At 43.8% G+C, this 22,500-nt stretch overlaps 1 protein-coding gene across 1 annotated transcript in view; it reads left to right on the top strand.

Moving 5' to 3' along the window:
- The window catches only part of camta2 (calmodulin binding transcription activator 2), a 182,205-nt gene extending 179,966 nt beyond the window's left edge, over positions 1–2,239 (top strand). Inside the window, exon 24 of the mRNA XM_031831390.1 lies at positions 1–2,239. This exon is cut by the window's left edge and continues 1,039 nt beyond it. The gene's annotated coding sequence lies outside the window, so the exon portion shown is untranslated.
- The last annotated feature ends 20,261 nt before the right edge of the window (positions 2,240–22,500 follow it).

The following is a 22,500-nucleotide window of genomic DNA, read 5'->3' as shown; positions in this document are numbered from 1 at the left end:
GGCAAAACAAGACAACTGCAGCTTCTAACTGAATGTATGGAACATAAAAAAATATATATATATATATACACATATATATTCTACAGATATCCAATACTACATGTCACTGCTTTTGTGTTATTCGTTGGGGCAGGTATTGTACGTGTATGAAGTGATAGTCACTGAGACAGTAGGACTGAACAGAACACTTAAAGTCTTAAAACAGGGAGATATCTTGACCCTAACTAACTAACCACCTTTACACACAACTAGATGGGTTGGTAAAGAACCTCTATAGAATGGCATTACAACCATCTAGACCACCTAGAGAGAACCACCTCATGTTAGTGTAGATTGAACCAGTATAGATATAGACCACCTAGAGAGGAACCACCTCATGTTAGTGTAGATTGAACCAGTATAGATCTAGACTACCTAGAGAGAAACCACCTCATGTTAGTGTAGATAGAACCAGTATAGATCTACACTACCTAGAGAGAAACCACCTCATGTTAGTGTAGATAGAACCAGTATAGATCTAGACCACCTAGAGAGAACCACCTCATGTTAGTGTAGATTGAACCAGTATAGATCTAGACCACCTAGAGAGAAACCACCAGGTGTCCCAAAGTCTTAAAGAAACAAACCAACCAATCAACTGACTGAGACCATTTTACTAACTAGTCAGTTATAGAAGCTAGGAGGGGTTTGATGATAATGAAGACAGTGAGGTTTCAGATTGTGTTGTAGGAGCATTATAGGTTGGTTGCTGTAACGTTGCAGGGTGGTTGTAGGAGGGTTTGGTCTGCGAGAGACTGTAAACGTCCTGATCCTTTACATTATCAGGGTTAGAGGTCAGGCTAACACAACGTCCTTAACTCATCCTTTACACTGTCAGGGGTTAAAGGTCAGGCTAACACAACGTCCTTAACTCATCCTTTACAGTGTCAGGGGTTAAAGGTCAGGCTAACACAACGTCCTTAACTCATCCTTTTCAGGGTCAGGGGTTAGAGATCAGGGATTGAGCACAATAATCAGAATATTAAATATTTTTGTGTCTAAGGAGATCAAATGTTAATTTGACTGATTTAAAAATGCAGTGTCTTCAAACCCTTCTGACGGACAACACAGAAAGATGTTTACCAACACACAATTACTACACACACTGGTTTATACACTGGTTACATGTATTACTGGTTTATAAACTGTATTAATGGTTTATAAACTGTATTAATGGTTTATAACACACTATCTAATGGTTTATAAACTGTATTAATGGTTTATAAACTGTATTAATGGTTTATAAACTGTATTAATGGTTTATAACACACTATCTAATGGTTTATAAACTGTATTAATGGTTTATAAACTGTATTAATGGTTTATAAACTGTATTAATGGTTTATAACACACTATCTAATGGTTTATAAACTGTATTAATGGTTTATAAACTGTATTAATGGTTTATAAACTGTATTAATGGTTTATAAACTGTATTAATGGTTTATAACACACTATCTAATGGTTCTACTCATACTCATTTTTACTATTGCACTCTATTACAACCTACCAACTCTGAAAGAAAGAGAAAACCAAACCAACTGTAGATGTGATAGAAGGTGCTGTCTGACTGGGCTTGGTGTACATACTGTAACATACAGTCTGGTTGAAGATTTATTATCATATTATATTATGACTCTGTCCTTTATGAGATCGCTCTGCTTGCTTGACTGATGAACCTTGGGCTGTTCCCAATGGGCCCCTATTCACTATGTAGTACACTACCCATAGGGCTCTGGTCTAAAGTAGTGCACTATATAGAGCTCTGGTCTAAAGTAGTGCACTATATAGGGAATAGGGTGCCATTTGGGATGTATTTTCTGATGTGTTGTTTACTGTAGTGGACCCTATATAGCAGTGCACTACTTCAACCAGAGCTTTCTATAAATAGGGAACAGGGAGTCATTGGGGATGCGACCCGTGGTTTCACATTATCTTACTACTGGGTGTCCCAATAGCTCCCTGTTCACTATATACTAGTGCACTATGTAGGGAATAGGGGACCCAACTATGAGATTATTATTACTGGTGTTCTGTTAATATATTAAACGACTGAGGTGATTTATTTTGCATGAGTTTCTAACAGTTTTTACATTTTCAAAACTTTTCAAAAATATTATGAAGTATTAAAAAAAGATGACGTGTCTATTTTTCTGTTTTTTCTCTGCTGGTGTTTGAGTATTAAATGTTTATTTGTGAATATTCTGATTATTCTAATTTAAGGCATTTATTGATCTGTGGTTTGTTATTTTAATGCAGACCAAATGGCACCCTATTCCCTATATAGGGCACTACTTTAGATCAGGGCCCATAGGGATGTGGTTAAAAGTAGGGCACTACTTTAGATCAGGTCCCATAGGGATGTGGTTAAAAGTAGGGCACTACTTTAGATCAGGACCCATAGGGATGTGGTTAAAAGTAGGGCACTACTTTAGATCAGGTCCCATAGGGATGTGGTTAAAAGTAGGGCACTACTTTAGATCAGGACCCATAGGGATGTGGTTAAAAGTAGGGCACTACTTTAGATCAGGTCCCATAGGGATGTGGTTAAAAGTAGGGCACTACTTTAGATCAGGACCCATAGGCATGTGGTTAAAAGTAGGGCACTACTTTAGATCAGGACCCATAGGGATGTGGTTAAAAGTAGGGCACTACTTTAGATCAGGACCCATAGGCATGTGGTTAAAAGTAGGGCACTACTTTAGATCAGGACCCATAGGGATGTGGTTAAAAGTAGGGCACTACTTTAGATCAGGACCCATAGGGATGTGGTTAAAAGTAGGGCACTACTTTAGATCATGACCCATAGGGATGTGGTTAAAAGTAGGGCACTACTTTAGATCAGGTCCCATAGGGATGTGGTTAAAAGTAGGGCACTACTTTAGATCAGGACCCATAGGGATGTGGTTAAAAGTAGGGCACTACTTTAGATCAGGTCCCATAGGGATGTGGTTAAAAGTAGGGCACTACTTTAGATCAGGACCCATAGGGATGTGGTTAAAAGTAGGGCACTACTTTAGATCAGGTCCCATAGGGATGTGGTTAAAAGAAGGGCACGAAAGGGAAAAGGGTGCCATTTGGAAAGCAGTGTTTTGTTTCTACTTCCTGTCACTTTGTACATTTGGGTTTCCTTGGCGACGTTCTTTTACGACTGCGATTGTCACAATGACAACACTTGTTTTATCTATTTCATAATAGATAAACATTGGAACTAAATAAACTATAAACCCTCAACATGGGTGTCTGTCACTGTGTGTGTGTGTGTGTGTGTGTGTGTGTGTGTGTGTGTGTGTGTGTCTGTCACTGTGTGTGTGTGTGTGTGTGTGTCTGTCACTGTGTGTGTGTGTGTGTGTCTGTCACTGTGTGTGTGTGTGTGTGTGTGGGTGTCTGTCACTGTGTGTGTGTGTGTGTGTGTCTGTCACTGTGTGTGTGTGTGTCTGTGTGTGTGTGTGACGTAGAAGTCCGTCACTGGCCGCGGGCAGCATTTGGTTCTTTAACGCACACACATATTCATCACTCCTCCCTGCGCCATTATACCATAAGTTAACAATGTGGGTCGACACACAATTTAACTTCTGTCTTGGTGCATGCATTTCATACTTATCAATGTTGTGGATGAGCGCATTGTTTGTTTGTTCTGTTCCTCTCTCTCCATCTCTGTAGCTTCTGGGTATGCTGAAAAAGGACCCGAGCTAAGGGAATTGGGTTGGCTTTATAGTGCCTGTCCCAAATGGCTCATTAATGCATATGGGCATATTGAAAGATATTATCAGTAGTGATGTAATGTTGTAAATGTTATGTTGTGATATTGTTTAAAACCGTGTTGCAATGTATATCCTTTAGTATGTTTAGTTCATGGAAAATGTAGGTTTGTATTGTTAATTGATTAATTAATTAGGGTTAATTGTTCTGAGGGGAGGGGCTAGCCCTACAAAAGGAGCCTCTCTCCAGTCTCTAAGGGGGATTTTTTGGATTGAGCTGTGGATGGGGCAGCATTGTTGTTAAGCTGTCCCATAAGGTAGACGTTGATGGCAGTACTGTTGTTTTCTGTTCCGGAATCACTTGTAAATAAACACCTTTGCACAGAAGAACTTTTGCGGTTCCGCCATCTTTTTATTTTTATAGAGGTTAGGATATCCAGTTTAGCCATCTGGCCTACTCTACGTGACAGTGTGTGTGTCTGTGTGTGTGTGTCTGTGTGTGTCTGTCACTGTGTGTGTGTGTGTGTGTGTGTCTGTCACTGTGTGTGTGTGTGTCTGTCACTGTGTGTGTGTGTGTGTGTGTGTGTGTGTGTGTGTGTGTGTGTGTGTGTGTGTGTGTGTCTGTGTGTGTGTGTGTGTGTGTGTCTGTCACTGTGTGTGTGTGTGTGTGTGTGTGTGTCTGTGTGTGTGTGTGTGTGTGTGTGTGTGTGTGTGTGTCTGTGTGTGTGTGTCTGTGTGTGTGTGTGTGTGTGTGTGTGTATGTGTGTGTGTGTCTGTGTGTGTGTGTGTGTATGTGTGTGTGTGTGTGTGTGTGTGTGTGTGTGTGTGTGTGTGTGTGTATATGGCTCTATTTCCTCTCAGATACCATTACTACCAGGTATTGATCCTACAGGTCATCTCTGATACCTTTACTACCAGGTATTGATCCTACAGGTCATCTCTGATACCTTTACTACCAGGTATTGATCCTACAGGTCATCTCTGATACCATTACTACCAGGTATTGATCCTACAGGTCATCTCTGATACCATTACTACCAGGTATTGATCCTACAGGTCTCTATCTGATACCATTACTACCAGGTATTGATCCTGCAGGTCATCTCTGATACCTTTACTACCAGGTATTGATCCTGCAGGTCATCTCTGATACCTTTACTACCAGGTATTGATCCTGCAGGTCTCTATCTGATACCTTTACTACCAGGTATTGATCCTGCAGGTCTCTATCTGATACCTTTACTACCAGGTATTGATCCTGCAGGTCTCTATCTGATACCTTTACTACCAGGTATTGATCCTGCAGGTCTCTATCTGATACCTTTACTACCAGGTATTGATCCTGCAGGTCTCTATCTGATACCTTTACTACCAGGTATTGATCCTGCAGGTCTCTATCTGATACCTTTACTACCAGGTATTGATCCTGCAGGTCTCTATCTGATACCTTTACTACCAGGTATTGATCCTACAGGTCATCTCTGATACCTTTACTACCAGGTATTGATCCTACAGGTCATCTCTGATACCATTACTACCAGGTATTGATCCTACAGGTCTCTATCTGATACCTTTACTACCAGGTATTGATCCTGCAGGTCATCTCTGATACTTTTACTACCAGGTATTGATCCTACAGGTCATCTCTGATACCTTTACTACCAGGTATTGATCCTACAGGTCATCTCTGATACCTTTACTACCAGGTATTGATCCTACAGGTCATCTCTGATACCTTTACTACCAGGTATTGATCCTACAGGTCATCTCTGATACCTTTACTACCAGGTATTGATCCTGCAGGTCTCTATCTGATCTCATCTTTTTATTTTTATAGAGGTTAGGATATCCAGTTTAGCCATCTGGCCTACTCTACGTGACATATGGTGGCAGTGGTGGGATGGCGTACCGCAAATCAGTGAATTCCAACAAGAGAGGTAAAGGAATGCGTACAGGATTGCGTTCTCAGCAACAGCATCAACTGTCAGAAAAGGTACCTGAAGTTGAACCGGGGTGGAATACCATGGAATCGTCTGGTGAAGAAGAGGTCAAGTATGAGAAACTAGGAGCCCGACCGCGGGGCCAAAGACAACCAGAACTGGGTGAGCTGCTGACTGAAGGAGCAGTTGGGGGACCAGAACCACACCCAACCATGGTAACCCTTTTTCAGCAACTTTTCACCTGCCTTGAGAGGAGGGACGAAGACCTCAAGCAGGAGTTACGTGGCCTACACCAATCTATCCTCACAGCTCCCCACCAGGCGGAACTCGTCAGTGAGAGCCCAAGATTGGGTCTTCCAACACCAGGACGACAAAGGCTCGATGCAGCAGGGACTTCAACTCCACAGCAGGCACCCCAAGCAGTAATGAGGCCAGCACCAGGAGACCAGTCCAGCAGTGTTAACGTCCATCTTCCAGCATTCCTGAGGAAGGAGCCAAAGATGCCCTCATACCAGCAGGGGGAGGACATTGAAAACTACCTGCTGAGGTTTGAGCGCATGGCTAAGACGTGGCAGTGGCCTGAGGTAGAGTGGGCCTGCAGGCTTGTCCCATTGCTCACGGGCAAGGCCTTAGAGGCTTACACAGCAATGGATGAGGGGCTGGCCAATGTCTACAAGGGCTTGAAGGAAGCGCTGCTGGTGAAGTTTGACATCTCACCGGAAACCTACCGTCAACGCTTCAGAGCTGCATCAACGCCATCGGGTGAGTCGCCGACAGAGACGTACCACCGCCTCAAGGGTCTCTACCGACGATGGGTTCGACCGGGGGAGAAGACACAGGACGAAATCGGGGAGGTCATCATCCTCGAGCAACTTCTACAAGTTCTACCACACGACATTCGAACCTGGGTCCGAGAGCACGAGCCCAAGGACGGGATTATGGCGGCCAAGCTTGCACTGCAGTATCTTAATGCACGTAAAGGGGGACCACCACAACCTGCAGAACCCGCTCCAAGGAGTCTCAGAGACACAAGGGACATCAGAAACGCCAGAGATGGTGGAGGTAACTCTGGGGGTTATGTGTCTGGGAGGGAGGTAAGGGATCATGCAGTTCGCTCTGATGGGAGGGGTCTGACCTGCTTTTACTGCCGGCAGCAGGGGCACAAAGCTTCAATGTGTCCGCTACGTAAATCCAAGCTCTCAGGTTACTGTTATGTACCCAGAGAGGGGGATGGTGTTCAGAATAGACAGACTCGGGAAGGGTCATGCTTGGTACCTGTAAAAGTGAATGGTAAAAGTCTTACTGCAATGATTGACACCGGCAGTTCCCTGTCATTGATCAGAAAAGGTAATGTACCTGTTAATGACATTGATTATGGTCATCAGACACTGATCCAATGTGTCCATGGTGACCAGTCACAGCAGCCCACAGCTGAGCTCACAGTTGAGATTCAGGGTCAGAAATACCTCCTCAAAGTTGGGGTAATGGAGAAGCTACCTTTTGAGATGATTTTGGGGAGGGATGTGCCTGTACTCTCTGATCTGTTGGGAAGTGTGGGGGGTCAGCTATATGAGCAGTCAGTTTGCCAGTCTGATGTTCAGATGGCATGTTCAGTTGTCACTCGTGCCCAGGCCAAAGCTGGTTTACAACCTCTGCCTGACTTGTGTGATAGTCTGTGCGAGGGGGGAACCAAAGGGCCCAGAAAGTCACGCCGCCAGCGGCGTCTTGAGAAGTATGTGGGAACCCCTGTACCTGTTGCTGATGTGTCTGGGTTAGAGGTGCAATGGGATGTTCCACAAAATTTTGCTACACTGCAGAATTCTGACGCAACCTTGAAATGTTTGTTTGACAAGGCCTTAGCTGGGGACAGTCAATCTTCATGTGGGGGGATTTACACAGTAGACAACCACATACTCTACCTTGGGTCAGAGGCAGATAGCAGGAAGTTGGTGGTGCCATCTACCTGTAGACCACTTGTTCTCAACCTTGCACATACAGTTCCATGGGCAGGCCATCTAGGGCAACATAAGACCTATCTTAGGCTAGGCTCCCGTTTCTTTTGGCCCTCCATGTATACTGATGTACAAAAATACTGCAAATCATGCCCCACGTGCCAGAAAACCAGTGCTGTCCGTAGGTCTGAACGGGCTCCTCTATGTTCACTGCCAGTTATCTCTACCCCATTCAAGAGAATTGCAATGGACATTGTTGGACCCTTGGAGAAGAGTAGTGCAGGTTACAAGTATATATTGGTGATCTGTGACTATGCCACCCGGTTCCCAGAAGCCTTCCCACTCCGTTCCATAACCACTCCAAAGATAATCAGTGCTCTTGTTCAGCTCTTCTCTCGTGTAGGAATCCCAGATGAAATCCTGACGGACCAAGGGACAAACTTCACCTCGCGACTGATGGTTCAACTCCACCGACAGCTGGGCATTAAAGGCTTGAGGACTACTCCCTACCATCCCCAAACGGATGGGCTCGTAGAGAGATTCAATCAAACGCTCAAGAACATGCTGAGGAAGTTTGTGGCTGACACTGGTAAAGACTGGGATAAGTGGTTACCCTTTCTGCTTTTTGCTTACAGGGAGGTGCCTCAGGCATCGACAGGTTTCTCGCCATTCGAACTCCTCTATGGATGGCCAGTGCAAGGACCACTGGACCTGCTGAAGAAGTGCTGGGAAGGTTCCCCAGTAGCTACCTCAGGACAGGGGATTGTCCAGTATGTCCTCCAGATGCGAGACAGGTTGGAACGGTACCGAGAGGAAGCTAGAGCAAACCTTCAGCAAGCCCAGAAGGCCCAGAAGAGAGGCTATGACCAGCACGCTCGCCACAGAGAGTTTGAGCCAGGACAGAAAGTCCTGCTCCTCCTTCCCTCATCTACCAGCAAGCTCCTTGCGCAATGGCAAGGACCGTACCTAATCGGGAGGAAGATGGGCCCAGTGACCTACGAGGTGCTGCACCCGGACAAGGGTAAGAAGAAGCAAACCTACCATGTGAACCTTCTCAAGGCCTGGGAGGAGAAAGAGGAACTCTCCAAAGGAAAGTCCTTTCTGGTCCGCAGAGTAGAAGAGGATGAGTCGGATGGGGTCACAGAGGCATGGAAAGAACGAGCAGAAGTCATACTGGCTCACCTGGAAGAAGACAAGCAAGATGAGCTGAAGCAGCTGTTTGGCAAGTATCCGGCCCTCTTCAGTCAGAGACCAGGAAGAACCAAAGTCCTGGAACACGTCATTCGTTTGAAACCTGGCCAGAACCCTGTCCGCCAGCATCCTTACCGTGTGCCTGAGAGGCTGGTGGTAGCCCTCAAGGAAGAGGTCCACACCATGATAGAGATGGATGTTGTCGAGCCATCTTCAAGTGAATGGAGCAGCCCTATTGTCATTGTCCCAAAGAAGGATGGCTCTTTGCGCGTCTGCATGGACTTCCGTAAGGTGAATGCCATCTCCCAGTTTGATGCCTATCCCATGCCCCGCATTGATGAGTTACTGGAGAGAATAGGTAGAGCTCATTACATCACCACATTGGATCTCTGCAAAGGGTACTGGCAGGTGCCCCTGGATGAACAATCCAAGGCCTACACTGCATTCCGGACGCCAATGGGCCTGTTCCAGTTCAAGGTCATGCCGTTTGGCCTTCATGGGGCCCCTGCGACTTTCCAGAGGCTGATGGACAAGGTCCTCCAGGACTGTGACAATTACTGTGCTGCTTACTTGGACGACGTGGTGATCTACAGCCACTCCTGGGAGGAGCACATACAGCATCTTAGCAGCGTCCTGGGGAAGATCCATGAAGCAGGCCTCACGCTTAACCTCCTGAAGTGTGAGTGGGCGAAACAGGAGACAAAGTACCTGGGTTACCAGCTGGGTAAGGGTGAAGTTCGGCCTCAGGTGGAGAAAGTGGAGTCCATCAGGAATAGCCCTCAACCCAGAACCAAGACACAGGTGAAGTCCTTCCTAGGTCTGGCAGGGTGGTACCGGAGATTCATTCCACAGTTTTCGACCATCGCTGTCCCTCTGACCAACCTCACTTCGAAGGGGGCCAGCAACCCTGTGAAGTGGACTGAGGAGTGTGAGGAAGCCTTCATGACACTAAAAAAACGACTGTGCTCATTCCCTGTTCTCCAGACCCCTGATTTTAAGAAGAGATTTCTCGTGCAGGTGGACGCTTCGGCTGTAGGAATTGGAGCTGTACTGGCCCAAGGGGAGCCAAGAGAAGAGCTTCCTGTGCTGTACCTGAGTCGGAAGCTGTTGCCCAGGGAAACCAGGTATTCTACAATCGAAAAGGAGTGCCTGGCTATAAAGTGGGCCTTAGATAGCCTCCGTTACTACCTTCTTGGGAGGGAATTTGACCTGCACACGGACCACAGAGCACTGACCTGGATCCAGACCATGAAGGACCGGAATTCTCGGGTGACCAGGTGGTATCTGGAGCTCCAGCCCTTCAGGTTCTGTGTCCGTCACAAGACAGGAAAAGAGAACGTTACTGCGGACTACCTATCAAGGCTCCCGAACATGGTCGCTTCAGGAGAGGAGGAAGGTAATGTGACGTAGAAGTCCGTCACTGGCCGCGGGCAGCATTTGGTTCTTTAACGCACACACATATTCATCACTCCTCCCTGCGCCATTATACCATAAGTTAACAATGTGGGTCGACACACAATTTAACTTCTGTCTTGGTGCATGCATTTCATACTTATCAATGTTGTGGATGAGCGCATTGTTTGTTTGTTCTGTTCCTCTCTCTCCATCTCTGTAGCTTCTGGGTATGCTGGAAAAGGACCCGAGCTAAGGGAATTGGGTTGGCTTTATAGTGCCTGTCCCAAATGGCTCATTAATGCATATGGGCATATTGAAAGATATTATCAGTAGTGATGTAATGTTGTAAATGTTATGTTGTGATATTGTTTAAAACCGTGTTGCAATGTATATCCTTTAGTATGTTTAGTTCATGGAAAATGTAGGTTTGTATTGTTAATTGATTAATTAATTAGGGTTAATTGTTCTGAGGGGAGGGGCTAGCCCTACAAAAGGAGCCTCTCTCCAGTCTCTAAGGGGGATTTTTTGGATTGAGCTGTGGATGGGGCAGCATTGTTGTTAAGCTGTCCCATAAGGTAGACGTTGATGGCAGTACTGTTGTTTTCTGTTCCGGAATCACTTGTAAATAAACACCTTTGCACAGAAGAACTTTTGCGGTTCCGCCATCTTTTTATTTTTATAGAGGTTAGGATATCCAGTTTAGCCATCTGGCCTACTCTACGTGACAGTGTGTGTGTCTGTGTGTGTGTGTCTGTGTGTGTCTGTCACTGTGTGTGTGTGTGTGTGTGTGTGTGTGTGTGTGTCTGTCACTGTGTGTGTGTGTGTGTGTGTGTGTGTGTGTGTGTGTGTGTCTGTGTGTGTGTGTGTGTCTGTCACTGTGTGTGTGTGTGTGTGTGTGTGTCTGTGTGTGTGTGTCTGTGTGTGTCTGTGTGTGTGTGTGTGTGTGTGTGTGTGTGTGTGTGTATGTGTGTGTGTGTCTGTGTGTGTGTGTGTGTTTGTGTATGTGTGTGTGTGTGTGTGTGTGTGTGTGTGTGTGTATATGGCTCTATTTCCTCTCAGATACCATTACTACCAGGTATTGATCCTACAGGTCATCTCTGATACCTTTACTACCAGGTATTGATCCTACAGGTCATCTCTGATACCTTTACTACCAGGTATTGATCCTACAGGTCATCTCTGATACCATTACTACCAGGTATTGATCCTACAGGTCTCTATCTGATACCTTTACTACCAGGTATTGATCCTGCAGGTCATCTCTGATACCTTTACTACCAGGTATTGATCCTACAGGTCATCTCTGATACCTTTACTACCAGGTATTGATCCTACAGGTCATCTCTGATACCATTACTACCAGGTATTGATCCTACGGGTCTCTATCTGATACCATTACTACCAGGTATTGATCCTGCAGGTCATCTCTGATACCTTTACTACCAGGTATTGATCCTGCAGGTCATCTCTGATACCTTTACTACCAGGTATTGATCCTGCAGGTCTCTATCTGATACCTTTACTACCAGGTATTGATCCTGCAGGTCTCTATCTGATACCTTTACTACCAGGTATTGATCCTGCAGGTCTCTATCTGATACCTTTACTACCAGGTATTGATCCTGCAGGTCTCTATCTGATACCTTTACTACCAGGTATTGATCCTGCAGGTCTCTATCTGATACCTTTACTACCAGGTATTGATCCTGCAGGTCTCTATCTGATACCTTTACTACCAGGTATTGATCCTGCAGGTCTCTATCTGATACCTTTACTACCAGGTATTGATCCTGCAGGTCTCTATCTGATACCTTTACTACCAGGTATTGATCCTGCAGGTCTCTATCTGATACCTTTACTACCAGGTATTGATCCTACAGGTCATCTCTGATACCTTTACTACCAGGTATTGATCCTACAGGTCATCTCTGATACCATTACTACCAGGTATTGATCCTACAGGTCTCTATCTGATACCTTTACTACCAGGTATTGATCCTGCAGGTCATCTCTGATACTTTTACTACCAGGTATTGATCCTACAGGTCATCTCTGATACCTTTACTACCAGGTATTGATCCTACAGGTCATCTCTGATACCTTTACTACCAGGTATTGATCCTACAGGTCATCTCTGATACCTTTACTACCAGGTATTGATCCTACAGGTCATCTCTGATACCTTTACTACCAGGTATTGATCCTACAGGTCATCTCTGATACCTTACTACCAGGTATTGATCCTACAGGTCATCTCTGATACCTTTACTACCAGGTATTGATCCTACAGGTCATCTCTGATACCTTTACTACCAGGTATTGATCCTGCAGGTCTCTATCTGATACCTTTACTACCAGGTATTGATCCTGCAGGTCTCTATCTGATACCTTTACTACCAGGTATTGATCCTGCAGGTCTCTATCTGATACCTTTACTACCAGGTATTGATCCTGCAGGTCTCTATCTGATACCTTTACTACCAGGTATTGATCCTACAGGTCATCTCTGATACCTTTACTACCAGGTATTGATCCTGCAGGTCTCTATCTGATACCTTTACTACCAGGTATTGATCCTGCAGGTCTCTATCTGATACCTTTACTACCAGGTATTGATCCTGCAGGTCTCTATCTGATACCTTTACTACCAGGTATTGATCCTACAGGTCATCTCTGATACCTTTACTACCAGGTATTGATCCTACAGGTCATCTCTGATACCTTTACTACCAGGTATTGATCCTACAGGTCATCTCTGATACCATTACTACCAGGTATTGATCCTACAGGTCTCTATCTGATACCTTTACTACCAGGTATTGATCCTGCAGGTCATCTCTGATACCTTTACGACCAGGTATTGATCCTACAGGTCATCTCTGATACCTTTACTACCAGGTATTGATCCTACAGGTCATCTCTGATACCTTTACTACCAGGTATTGATCCTACAGGTCATCTCTGATACCTTTACTACCAGGTATTGATCCTACAGGTCATCTCTGATACCTTACTACCAGGTATTGATCCTACAGGTCATCTCTGATACCTTTACTTCCTGGTATTGATCCTACAGGTCATCTCTGATACCTTTACTACCAGGTATTGATCCTACAGGTCATCTCTGATACCTTAACTACCAGGTATTGATCCTGCAGGTCATCTCTGATACCTGTACTACCAGGTATTGATCCTACAGGTCATCTCTGATACCTTTACTACCAGGTATTGATCCTACAGGTCATCTCTGATACCTTTACTACCAGGTATTGATCCTACAGGTCTCTATCTGATACCTTTACTACCAGGTATTGATCCTACAGGTCATCTCTGATACCTTTACTACCAGGTATTGATCCTGCAGGTCATCTCTGATACCTTTACTACCAGGTATTGATCCTACAGGTCATCTCTGATACCTTTACTACCAGGTATTGATCCTACAGGTCATCTCTGATACCTTTACTACCAGGTATTGATCCTACAGGTCATCTCTGATACCTTTACTACCAGGTATTGATCCTGCAGGTCATCTCTGATACCTTTACTACCAGGTATTGATCCTACAGGTCATCTCTGATACCTTTACTACCAGGTATTGATCCTACAGGTCATCTCTGATACCTTTACTACCAGGTATTGATCCTACAGGTAATCTCTGATACCTTTACTACCAGGTATTGATCCTGCAGGTCATCTCTGATACCTTTACTACCAGGTATTGATCCTACAGGTCATCTCTGATACCTTTACTACCAGGTATTGATCCTACAGGTCATCTCTGATACCTTTACTACCAGGTATTGATCCTACAGGTCATCTCTGATACCTTTACTACCAGGTATTGATCCTACAGGTCATCTCTGATACCTTTACTACCAGGTATTGATCCTGCAAATTCTCTATCTGATACCTTTACTACCAGGTATTGATCCTGCAGGTCTCTATCTGATACCTTTACTACCAGGTATTGATCCTGCAGGTCTCTATCTGATACCTTTACTACCAGGTATTGATCCTGCAGGTCTCTATCTGATACCTTTACTACCAGGTATTGATCCTGCAGGTCTCTATCTGATACCTTTACTACCAGGTATTGATCCTGCAGGTCTCTATCTGATACCTTTACTACCAGGTATTGATCCTACAGGTCATCTCTGATACCTTTACTACCAGGTATTGATCCTGCAGGTCTCTATCTGATACCTTTACTACCAGGTATTGATCCTGCAGGTCTCTATCTGATACCTTTACTACCAGGTATTGATCCTGCAGGTCTCTATCTGATACCTTTACTACCAGGTATTGATCCTGCAGGTCTCTATCTGATACCTTACTACCAGGTATTGATCCTGCAGTCTCTATCTGATACGCTTTACTACCAGGTATTGATCCTGAAGGTCTCTATCTGATACCTTTACTACCAGGTATTGACCTGAAGGTCTCTATCTGATACTTTACTACCAGGTATGTCCTACAGGTCATCTCTGATACCTTTACTACCAGGTATTGATCCTACAGGTAATCTCTGATACCTTTACTACCAGGTATTGATCCTACAGGTCATCTCTGATACCTTTACTACCAGGTATTGATCCTACAGGTCATCTCTGATACCTTTACTACCAGGTATTGATCCTGCAGGTCTCTATCGTGATACCTTTACTACCAAGGTATTGATCCTGCAGGTCTCTATCTGATACTTTACTACCAGGTATTGATCCTGCAGGTCTCTATCTGATACCTTTACTACCAGGTATTGATCCTGCAGGTCTCTATCTGATACCTTTACTACCAGGTATTGATCCTACAGGTCATCTCTGATACCTTTACTACCAGGTATTGATCCTGCAGGTCTCTATCTGATACCTTTACTACCAGGTATTGATCCTGCAGGTCTCTATCTGATACCTTTACTACCAGGTATTGATCCTGCAGGTCTCTATCTGATACCTTTACTACCAGGTATTGATCCTACAGGTCATCTCTGATACCTTTACTACCAGGTATTGATCCTACAGGTCATCTCTGATACCTTTACTACCAGGTATTGATCCTACAGGTCATCTCTGATACCATTACTACCAGGTATTGATCCTACAGGTCTCTATCCTGATACCTTACTACCAGGTATTGATCCTGCAGGTCATCTCTGATACCTTTACGACCAGGTATTGATCCTACAGGTCATCTCTGATACCTTTACTACCAGGTATTGATCCTACAGGTCATCTCTGATACCTTGTACTACCAGGTATTGATCCTACAGGTCATCTCTGATACCTTTACTACCAGGTATTGATCCTACAGGTCATCTCTGATACCTTTACTACCAGGTATTGATCCTACAGGTCATCTCTGATACCTTTACTACCAGGTATTGATCCTACAGGTCATCTCTGATACCTTTACTTCCAGGTATTGATCCTACAGGTCATCTCTGATACCTTTACTACCAGGTATTGATCCTGCAGGTCATCTCTGATACCTGTACTACCAGGTATTGATCCTACAGGTCATCTCTGATACCTTTACTACCAGGTATTGATCCTACAGGTCATCTCTGATACCTTTACTACCAGGTATTGATCCTACAGGTCTCTATCTGATACCTTTACTACCAGGTATTGATCCTACAGGTCATCTCTGATACCTTTACTACCAGGTATTGATCCTGCAGGTCATCTCTGATACCTTTACTACCAGGTATTGATCCTACAGGTCATCTCTGATACCTTTACTACCAGGTATTGATCCTACAGGTCATCTCTGATACCTTACTACCAGGTATTGATCCTACAGGTCATCTCTGATACCTTTACTACCAGGTATTGATCCTGCAGGTCATCTCTGATACCTTTACTACCAGGTATTGATCCTACAGGTCATCTCTGATACCTTTACTACCAGGTATTGATCCTACAGGTCATCTCTGATACCTTTACTACCAGGTATTGATCCTACAGGTAATCTCTGCATACCTTACTACCAGGTATTGATCCTGCAGGTCATCTCTGATACCTTTACTACCAGGTATTGATCCTACAGGTCATCTCTGATACCTTTACTACCAGGTATTGATCCTACAGGTCATCTCTGATACCTTTACTACCAGGTATTGATCCTACAGGTCATCTCTGATACCTTTACTACCAGGTATTGATCCTACAGGTCATCTCTGATACCTTTACTACCAGGTATTGATCCTGCTATTCTCTATCTGATACCTTTACTACCAGGTATTGATCCTGCAGGTCTCTATCTGATACCGTTACTACCAGGTATTGATCCTGCAGGTCTCTATCTGATACCTTTACTACCAGGTATTGATCCTGCAGGTCCTATCTGATACCTTTACTACCAGGTATTGATCCTGCAGTCCTATCTGATACCTTTACTACAGGTATTGATCCTGCAGGTCTCTATCTGATACCTTTACTACCAGGTATTGATCCTACAGGTCATCTCTGATACCTTTACTACCAGGTATTGATCCTGCAGGTCTCTATCTGATACCTTTACTACCAGGTATTGATCCTGCAGGTCTCTATCTGATACCTTTACTACCAGGTATTGATCCTGCAGGTCTCTATCTGATACCTTTACTACCAGGTATTGATCCTGCAGGTCTCTATCTGATACCTTTACTACCAGGTATTGATCCTGCAGGTCTCTATCTGATACGTTTACTACCAGGTATTGATCCTGAAGGTCTCTATCTGATACCTTTACTACCAGGTATTGATCCTACAGGTCATCTCTGATACCTTTACTACCAGGTATTGATCCTACAGGTAATCTTGATACCTTTACTACCAGGTATTGATCCTACAGGTCATCTCTGATACCTTTACTACCAGGTATTGATCCTACAGGTCATCTCTGATACCATTACTACCAGGTATTGATCCTACAGGTCTCTATCTGATACCTTTACTACCAGGTATTGATCCTGCAGGTCATTTCTGATACTTTTACTACCAGGTATTGATCCTACAGGTCATCCCTGATACCTTTACTACCAGGTATTGATCCTACAGGTCATCTCTGATACCTTTACTACCAGGTATTGATCCTACAGGTCATCTCTGATACCTTTACTACCAGGTATTGCATCCTACAGGTCAGCCTCTGGATACCTTTACTACCAGGTATTGATCCTACAGGTCATCTGTCTGATACCGTTACTACCAGGTATTGATCCTGCAGGTCAGCTGATACTTTACTACAGGTCTGAATACTGCAGGTCTCAATTGATACACTTAACCAGTATTGATCCTGCAGGGTCTCATCTGATACCTTAACTACAGGTATTGGATCCTGCAGGTCTCTATCTAGATACCTTAACTACTACAGTATTGAATCCTGCAGGTCTCGATCTGATACCTTTACTACCAGTGTATTGATCCTACAGGTCATCTCTGATCCCTTTACTACAGGTAATTGATCCTGCGGTCTCTATCTGATACCTTTACTACCAGGTAATTGATCCTGCAGGTCTCTATCTGATACCTTTAGCTACCAGGTGATTGATCCTAGCAGTCTCTATCCTGATAACTTTAACTACCAGGATGGATCCTGCAGGTCTCTATCTGATACCCTTTACTACCAGGTATTGATCCGCAGGTCTCTATCTGATACCTTTACTACCAGGTATTGATCCTGGCAGGTCTCTATCTGATACCTTTACTACCAGGTATTGATCCTGCAGGTCTCTATCTGATACCTTTACTACCAGGTATTGATCCTGCAGGTCTCTATCTGATACCTTTACTACCAGGTATTGATCCTGCAGGTCTCTATCTGATACCTTTACTGACCAAGGTATTGATCAGGGCAGGTCTCTATCTGATACCTTTACTTATACCAGGTAATTGATCCTGCAGGTCGCTATCTGATACCTTTACTACCAGTTAATTGATCCGGCAGGTCTCTAATCTGATACCTTCTAACACAGGTATTGATCCTACAGGTCATCTCTGATACCTTTACTACCAGGTATTGATCCTACAGGTCATCTCTGATACCTTTACTACCAGGTATTGATCCTACAGGTCTCTATCTGATACCTTTACTACCAGGTATTGATCCTGCAGGTCATCTCTGATACCTTTACTACCAGGTATTGATCCTACAGGTCATCTCTGATACCTTTACTACCAGGTATTGATCCTACAGGTCATCTCTGATACCTTTACTACCAGGTATTGATCCTACAGGTCATCTCTGATACCTTTACTACCAGGTATTGATCCTACAGGTCATCTCTGATACCTTTACTACCAGGTATTGATCCTACAGGTCATCTCTGATACCTTTACTACCAGGTATTGATCCTACAGGTCATCTCTGATACCTTTACTACCAGGTATTGATCCTACAGGTCATCTCTGATACCTTTACTACCAGGTATTGATCCTGCAGGTCTCTATCTGATACCTTTACTACCAGGTATTGATCCTGCAGGTCTCTATCTGATACCTTTACTACCAGGTATTGATCCTGCAGGTCTCTATCTGATACCTTTACTACCAGGTATTGATCCTGCAGGTCTCTATCTGATACCTTTACTACCAGGTATTGATCCTGCAGGTCTCTCTGATACCTTTACTACCAGGTATTGATCCTGCAGGTCTCTCTGATACCTTTACTACCAGGTATTGATCCTACAGGTCATCTCTGATACCTTTACTACCAGGTATTGATCCTACAGGTCATCTCTGATACCTTTACTACCAGGTATTGATCCTACAGGTCATCTCTGATACCTTTACTACCAGGTATTGATCCTACAGGTCTCTATCTGATACCTTTACTACCAGGTATTGATCCTGCAGGTCATCTCTGATACCTTTACTACCAGGTATTGATCCTACAGGTCATCTCTGATACCTTTACTACCAGGTATTGATCCTACAGGTCATCTCTGATACCTTTACTACCAGGTATTGATCCTACAGGTCATCTCTGATACCTTTACTACCAGGTATTGATCCTACAGGTCATCTCTGATACCTTTACTACCAGGTATTGATCCTACAGGTCATCTCTGATACCTTTACTACCAGGTATTGATCCTACAGGTCATCTCTGATACCTTTACTACCAGGTATTGATCCTACAGGTCATCTCTGATACTTTACTACCAGGTATTGATCCTGCAGGTCATCTCTGATACCTTTACTACCAGGTATTGATCCTACAGGTCATCTCTGATACCTTTACTACCAGGTATTGATCCTACAGGTCATCTCTGATACCTTTACTACCAGGTATTGATCCTACAGGTCTATCTGATACCTTTACTACCAGGTATTGATCCTACAGGTCATCTCTGATACCTTTACTACCAGGTATTGATCCTACAGGTCATCTCTGATACCTTTACTACCAGGTATTGATCCTACAGGTCATCTCTGATACCTTTACTACCAGGTATTGATCCTACAGGTCATCTCTGATACCTTTACTACCAGGTATTGATCCTACAGGTCATCTCTGATACCTTTACTACCAGGTATTGATCCTACAGGTCATCTCTGATACCTTTACTACCAGGTATTGATCCTACAGGTCATCTCTGATACCTTTACTACCAGGTATTGATCCTACAGGTCATCTCTGATACAGTCATCTCTTAGCCTTTTATACCAAGGTATTGATTTCCTGCAGGTCAATCTCTGATACCTGTAACTACCAGGTATTTGTCCTACAGTCATCTCTTATACCTTTACTACCAGGTATTTGATCCTTACAGGTCATTCTCTGATACCTTTACTAACCAGGTATTGATCCTACAGTTCTCTATTCGGATATCCTTTTACTACCATGTATTGATCCTACAGGTCATCTTCTTTACCTTTACTACCAGGTTATTGTCCATGAGGTCATCTTCTGATACCTTACTAACCAGTATGTCCTACAGGTCATCTCTGATACCTTTACTTACCAGGTATTTCCTACAGGTCATTCTCTGATACCTTTACTACCAGGTATTGATCCTACATGGTCATCTCTGATACCTTTACTACCAGGTATTGATCCTTGCAATTTCTCTATCTGATACCTTTACTACCAGGGTATTGATCCTCCAGGTCTCTATCTGATACCTTACTACCAGGTATTGATCCTGCAGGTCTCTATGCTGATACCTTTACTACCAGTATTGATCCTGCAGGTCTCTATTATACCTTTACTACCAGGTATTGATCCTGCAGTCTCTATCTGATACCTTTACTACCAGTATTGATCCTGCAGGCTCTAGTCTGATACCTTTACTACCAGGTATTGATCCTACAGGTCATCTCTGATACCTTTACTACCAGGTATTGATCCTGCAGGTCTCTATCTGATACCTTTACTACCAGGTATTGATCCTGCAGGTCTCTATCTGATACCTTTACTACCAGGTATTGATCCTGCAGGTCTCTATCTGATACCTTTACTACCAGGTATTGATCCTGCAGGTCTCTATCTGATACCTTTACTACCAGGTATTGATCCTGCAGGTCTCTATCTGATACGTTTACTACCAGGTATTGATCCTGAAGGTCTCTATCTGATACCTTTACTACCAGGTATTGATCCTACAGGTCATCTCTGATACCTTTACTACCAGGTATTGATCCTACAGGTAATCTCTGATACCTTTACTACCAGGTATTGATCCTACAGGTCATCTCTGATACCTTTACTACCAGGTATTGATCCTACAGGTCATCTCTGATACCATTACTACCAGGTATTGATCCTACAGGTCTCTATCTGATACCTTTACTACCAGGTATTGATCCTGCAGGTCATTTCTGATACCTTTACTACCAGGTATTGATCCTACAGGTCATCTCTGATACCTTTACTACCAGGTATTGATCCTACAGGTCATCTCTGATACCTTTACTACCAGGTATTGATCCTGCAGGTCTCTATCTGATACCTTTACTACCAGGTATTGATCCTGCAGGTCTCTATCTGATACCTTTACTACCAGGTATTGATCCTGCAGGTCTCTATCTGATACCTTTACTACCAGGTATTGATCCTGCAGGTCTCTATCTGATACCTTTACTACCAGGTATTGATCCTGCAGGTCTCTATCTGATACCTTTACTACCAGGTATTGATCCTACAGGTCTCTATCTGATACCTTTACTACCAGGTATTGATCCTGCAGGTCTCTATCTGATACCTTTACTACCAGGTATTGATCCTGCAGGTCTCTATCTGATACCTTTACTACCAGGTATTGATCCTGCAGGTCTCTATCTGATACCTTTACTACCAGGTATTGATCCTGCAGGTCTCTATCTGATACCTTTACTACCAGGTATGATCCTGCAGGTCTCTATCTGATACCTTTACTACCAGGTATTGATCCTGCATGTCTCTATCTGATACCTTTACTACCAGGTATTGATCCTGCAGGTCTCTATCTGATACCTTTACTACCAGGTATTGATCCTGCAGGTCATCTATCTGATACCTTTACTACCAGGTATTGATCCTACAGGTCATCTCTGATACCTTTACTACCAGGTATTGATCCTACAGGTCATCTCTGATACCTTTACTACCAGGTATTGATCCTACAGGTCATCTCTGATACCTTTACTACCAGGTATTGATCCTACAGGTCTCTATCTGATACCTTTACTACCAGGTATTGATCCTACAGGTCATCTCTGATACCTTTACTACCAGGTATTGATCCTACAGGTCATCTCTGATACCTTTACTACCAGGTATTGATCCTACAGGTCTCTATCTGATACCTTTACTACCAGGTATTGATCCTACAGGTCATCTCTGATACCTTTACTACCAGGTATTGATCCTAAGGTCATCTCTGATACCTTTACTACCAGGTATTGATCCTGCAGGTCTCTCTGATACCTTTACTACCAGGTATTGATCCTACAGGTCATCTCTGATACCTTTACTACCAGGTATTGATCCTACAGGTCTCTCTGATACCTTACTACCAGGTATTGATCCTGCAGGTCATCTGATACCTTTACTACCAGGTATTGATCCTACAGGTCATCTCTGATACCTTTACTACCAGGTATTGATCCTGCAGGTCATCTCTGATACCTTTACTACCAGGTATTGATCCTGCAGGTCTCTATCTGATACCTTTACTACCAGGTATTGATCCGCAGGTCTCTATCTGATACCTTTACTACCAGGTATTGATCCTGCAGGTCTCTATCTGATACCTTTACTACCAGGTATTGATCCTGCAGGTCTCTCTGATACCTTTACTACCAGGTATTGATCCTA

The sequence above is a fragment of the Oncorhynchus kisutch genome, linkage group LG9, assembly GCF_002021735.2.
Source record: "Oncorhynchus kisutch isolate 150728-3 linkage group LG9, Okis_V2, whole genome shotgun sequence".
NCBI classification, from domain to species: Eukaryota; Metazoa; Chordata; class Actinopteri; order Salmoniformes; family Salmonidae; genus Oncorhynchus; species Oncorhynchus kisutch.
The sequence above is the reverse complement of the archived record's forward strand: the minus strand, read 5'-3'. Positions and strand labels throughout refer to the sequence as shown.